Here is a 6000-nt window from a genome sequence, read left to right as displayed (position 1 = left end):
TTTGGTGTTAATGCATGTTAGAGATATGATATAATGAACCAAACTCCTAAAACATACCACACACAAAAATAAAAAGATCAAGGGATAGACCTATCTCATCCATACTTGTATTGGTTCATCTAACACAAGGTTATTGGTGAACCAATTAGCCTTAGGACATTGAGATTTCATTGGTCAATGAAAAGAATAGGAGAGAATGGGATTGAAGATGAAGAGGGAAGGGAGGTGAGAGAAACACAAATTGATCATGGGAGGAATTTTATCAAGTTAAAATCATTCATTCATTTTGGGGGATGAAAAGTACATTTCATCAATCCCCTAAATCCAATGTTTTTAACTTAACAAAAGTCAAATCAACCTTGACCAAGGTCCAAACACATAGTCAAACATCACAAGTCAACAAAGATTGCTCAACATAATTTCTATACAATTAATCAATTAAAAATTAAATTAAAATGCATTTTAATTGAAATTAGTTTGGTCAAAACCTAAAACCTCTTCAAAACGCTAAATAATTGGCCAAGAGATTTATCCTAGGTCAAACAAGGTCAAATGACCTTAGACAAAAAAAATCATAATTTTTGAAAAGTCAGAAGTATTTTTAAACAATTAAAAATATGCACAAAAATAATTAATTCATGAAAAATATCAAAATTAATCCAAAAAATAATTTTAATTCAGAAAATGAAAGAGGAGAATATTTAAATATTTTTGGTGAAAGTCCCATATTTTTTGGATCAAAAATGAAATTAATATGAATTAATAAAAATAAATGGATTAAAACTAAAAATAAAAAAAAATCAAAAAAACAAGGGCCATCAGATCCCCCTCATTAATTGAGGTGACAGATCTGATAACCAAGAGTACGTGTTCCACAATGGTCCTTAGTCAATGGCTGCAGGCTTGGTAATCACAATGAACGCTTGAGATTAAAACAAATTAGATGGATCATGTGGCTGAGAGGTGTGACAACACACCACCGGAGCTAGGGCTCCGGTCTTCTTCTCCGGTGGACCTCATCGGACTGGTCCACCATCAACCATCACCAAAATGAAAAACAAGGACATGGATTCAAAGAAAAAATGCTCATGAGCTCGAATCTGGCCTTAATTTTCTCCAATTCCAAGTATATAAAAAGATACATGGATTTGAATTTTGAGGATCATGAACTGAGTTGCTTCGATTTGACCTCAAAGCAACTCAATCTTCTTGCCTACATTGGTAGGACTTCAGATAACTAAAAATCACAAAGAATAGTGAAGAATTGGAGGAGAATCAAAGAGATAAAAATTCTGAAAAATTATCTTCGAGGGAGCTTCAACCTTACTTGATCTTGATTCCAATTGTGCTTAGCTTTGTTTCAGAAGCTTGTAGGAAGTGATTAGGATCAAGAAATGGCCTAGACTTTTGGAGTTTCAATCTCAAAACAGAAGGAGATTTAAAGCTCAATTTTCAAATGAAAACCTTCAAGATTATCCTTTAATGGTGAGGGTTTGGATTGCAGGTTCCAAGCTTGGGCATCAAGTCTTTAATTATGAGCAATGCGGGTTGTATTTATAGCCAAAGAGATTCATTTCCACACACTTCCAAAAATTGCCAAGTTTAGTAATTCTCTTTGCATGCTTCCATTGACGTATGATAGGCCCATCAAGTGATGTATTCAGGTCCAAAAATAAGTGAGAATCATGCTGAAATCATGTAATGTGGCCATGCACTTGTGTATGAAATGTGGAAGTGAAAATCATCCAAATGGTACATCACGTTGCACCCAACCGCAGGTCCTTCATTATTTGGCCAAATAAGGTGATTTTGGACTTTTTGGAAAGGTGAGATCAAGGGGAAGAACTTTAATGTTGAACACTTTTTCATTTGAAACTTGGGTTATGATAAATTTTGAGGTGGAAGTTTGGGAAATCAAACATATTTGAAAATTTTCGAAGTCCCAAGTCAAATGTTCACTTCTTCCACCTTGAATAACTTTTTCTATGGACTTCAAATGAAAAACGTTCCTTCATTAAAGTTGTAGTTATTCAAACCTATTTAATTTGGTCACAAATTTGACCTCATTTGGATTTGGCATGAAGGAGCTGTGCATTTTAGAAGTTGAGGAAAATCACTTGTTCAATGGTATTAGCCCAAAATGACCTATAATGTTTCCTCTTGGCACATGCATTTGCAAGTTGAATTCGAACTTCCTCCGAACATAAAAGTTGAAGTAGACATCTTGAATTTGATTATGGAATCTTAATGGCTTTCATATTATAAAAATTGAGCAAGTTATGGTCTTGGGAAGTTGACCTCTAAACTAGGGTTCAGACAAAATGACCTATAATATTTCACCATAAAAAATGACTTTCCAAGAAAAATTAGCTCTTAACTTATACATTAAATTTGTTTGGAATGTCATTTTGAGTAACGTTTCTCTTGGAATCATTTTCATATGACAAACATTGTAGGAGATAGGGTCTAGAGAACCCGAGTTTTGACTAGTTGTCTTTCTCTAGTCAACCACCATGAACCATCTTGCTAGCTTGACATTATCTTGAGTTTTGGGACTCATGGAGGATCATATATGCATCAGATAATATAATATGAAGTTTCCCTTGAAATATTTGATCAGTTGTTGAAGAAACTTATTGAAGAAGTCAGACAAAATACCCAAATGAATTAGGGTTTCCAAGGCAAACAAACTCCAAACGTTTGATGATTTCTTGATCAAAATGATATGTGAAGAACACGGGGATCCATATATGATGCCTAGAGCCAATGTGAATCATTTCCTAATTGAACTCCTTGCATTGGGGGTCTCAAACCCTAGATATGAGCTTGATATAGCATGGGTGAACACACACACTACCTACAAAAGCAACAAACTATACATTGACATATTTGTGGTATTTTGGCTAGTAAATAAGGAAAAACAAAGTATGACACAATTAAAAGTGCTTGGTGATCTCTCCCAATTCAAACTCAATGAAATAGGGGTAAGGAGGATGCCAAGGTGTAATCCCAATGCCAATGCATATGATGAGATAACATAAGGGATCTTAGGGTCAAAATTGGGGTCTTACAGTGTGAACGAACATGGTCTCTTCAGTGGATGTCATAGTTGTTTCTCCTATTACCATGCTTAGGAGGAGACTGAGGCAAGATGAGGGTAACCCATGTTAGTTTTACAAGGGCCATGGTAGGGGCCAATTGTATTGGCTATAATTACAATTAAGGTAGTAACCCTATTCTTGAAGGATTATGGTGTGAAAAGTCTCCTCATTTAATAATTGTGAGAGAAATTTTATGTGAGTTTTAAGTGAAACTTTGTGATCCACTATTCAATTTTGAGATCAAGAGCTTTATAGAAAATCATTTGGGATTGGGCTAAAATTCGGGAAACTGTTTTTCACTTCCCATCTCTAAAATATTGAATGGAGAATACCAATTGATCTTTCCATCATGGGAGGAACGATTTTTTCCCTCTATCCACATTCTTCGGTTATTTTCTCCTAAGCCCCCTCAGAAACAACACATGTTATATGAGACGGGTTGTTAGTTTTATTTTTTGGGTTAAGCCCAATTGGGCAACTGGCTGTACTTAGGATCCATGGGAGACAAAGCTCTATTCGTGATTTCGCCCCCTTAGTTCCATCGTTGACCATCCCTTTTTTTGGTCTTCTGAATTATCCTAGTCAAATAAGATTTTGAATTCAATCAGATAACGTGCATGAGACCATGTATGTGTTAGGGACCAATTAGTACTACTTTTTATATCATTTTATTGGTCCCTTTTACCAAGTTTTGATGTAATTACACACATTTATTCTTATTAATTTGTATAAATGCAATTACGCTTAGTTTATTTTGTTTTGAATAGTTATTTCACATTTTTGTTAGTTTTGTAGAATTTTTGGACAAAAGAGCTTCGGAATGCGTAATCATAATTTGGAAGAAGTGTTGAATGCAATTTGGAGGCCTATTCTTGAAGATTAACACTTGGAAGAACAATTACTTGAAGCTGAGGTAGCTTCAGTTCGCCCAGCGAACAGAGTTCGCCCAGCGAACTGAATGGAAAGCTTCAATTCGCACCGCGAACAAAGTTCGCCCAGCGAACCCTGCGAATCCAGCAAGCTGTTTTGGCCAAGTGTGTTGTTTCCAATGCCAGCTGGTTTTGCCATTTTGGTGTCTGTCTTGGAATAGCTTTTCTGCTTTGGATGAAAATGATCAATTAAGGAAATGTCAACTCTTTTAGGAGAGAAAAAAACATTATTAAGATTATTCATGATTATTATTCAGATTGAGACATTGAGATATTTGGTAGGAGAGAAAAACAGAGTTTTTCTTCCATTAACATTCTGCTTTGTAACAATGATGATGAGGAGCTAAACTCCCTTTTGTCAAGATTGGAAGTAGTAGCTATTCTCGTTTGTTTATGTATTCCATTTGATTTATATATATGAAAAAGATTGTTGATGTATTGAATACTGTTTTTGCCCTAAGTTGAAAACCAGATTTGAGTAGTTGTTGAAAGAGATTATTTGAGTCTTGACATAAAACAGATTTTCAAGTAGTGAATAAGTTGTAGAGATAGATTTATTCATTACTCTTCTTTGGTATTAAACATTAAAGATTGCTATATTGATAGTTAGGTGGAGAGATCGTCTAAGGATCAATATAGTGATTATCACAATATCATTTAGATATAAATGACTTTGAGAGGATACTTGAACATCATCAATAATCTTAAATCTATATAGTTATCATAAGGAATCATAAGCATTTGAAATAGTGAACTCCAATCTTGCCAAGCTTTTACATTTGATTAAAACCATTTTACTGTTTTTAGTGACATTTACTCACAAGATAATTTTCCAACCAAAACAACTTTGTTACTTTCTAAACTTATAACAAATCGGATTATAGAACGGCGATAATATCAACCAATCTCTGTTGATACGATATAAAAATATTTGCCGAAGATATACTTTTCAACAAATTGGCATCGTTGCCGGGGATTGGTGTTCGATATTACAAGCATTGCAATAATTCATTGTTTTAAGTTTTGTTACTTGTATTACTATCCCTCTTTTGTTTCACTTTGTGTGTTAGTTTTGTAGATTCTAGTGCATGCGAGGAAAAGCCACCGAGGAGAAATTTCAATTCGATCCCGAAATTGAAAGAACACTTCGGAAGCTCAGTAGAAAAATACGAAGAAGAAGGAAACTAGCCGAAGAGAGGAACCGGAGAGAAGAAGCATCTACTTCCGCACTTGTTCAAATCGAAGAAGTGGGTGTAGAGGCTTGCGAAGGAAACATGGCGGGTGACAATCGTACCGAAATGTCCGCTAATAGTCCAAGAAGAAATGCTCAATTTGCCCGTGGAGGAAGAAATACGGAGATGAAGACCGGAATCCTCCAACTTCTCTATGCAAATCCATTCACCGGAATGGACCATGAAGATCCGTATACCCATCTCATCAAATTCTATGAGATTGCGGGTTCTACGGGAATTGATGAAACGGGTGAAGAAGCATTATTCAAGAGGATGTTCCCACACTCCTTAGTGGAAAAGGCAAAAGAGTGGTACCTTGATCAAGTAGCAAGAGTGATGACGGATTGGAATTTGTTAGAAGAAAAGTTCTTAGAAAGATATTTCCCTCAATCCTGATTCATGGAAGCCAAAACGGCTATTGAGGTATTCACTCAAGGAAGCAACGAGTCTTTAAATGAGGTTTGGGAAAGATTCAAGTCAATGTTGAGAAAATGAAAGGGTCATGGTTTTGATGAGCTCACTCAAATCCATATTTTTCTAAATGGGCTCCAATCAACTCACAGAACACTTTTGGATGCTACCGCGGGTGGCTCTCTTATGTCAAAGAATGCTGAAGAAGCTAAAGTCATTATTGATCGGATGACACTTAATGATCGTCAAAGTCAACATGACCGTAGCCCTTCACAACGTAAACCGGGAGTTCTTGAGTTAAATACCAATGACGCCATTCTTGCTCAA

Source organism: Lathyrus oleraceus, chromosome 5 (genome assembly GCF_024323335.1).
Source record: "Lathyrus oleraceus cultivar Zhongwan6 chromosome 5, CAAS_Psat_ZW6_1.0, whole genome shotgun sequence".
In the NCBI taxonomy this organism is placed as follows: Eukaryota; Viridiplantae; Streptophyta; class Magnoliopsida; order Fabales; family Fabaceae; genus Lathyrus; species Lathyrus oleraceus.
Note: the sequence above shows the minus strand (reverse complement) of the source record.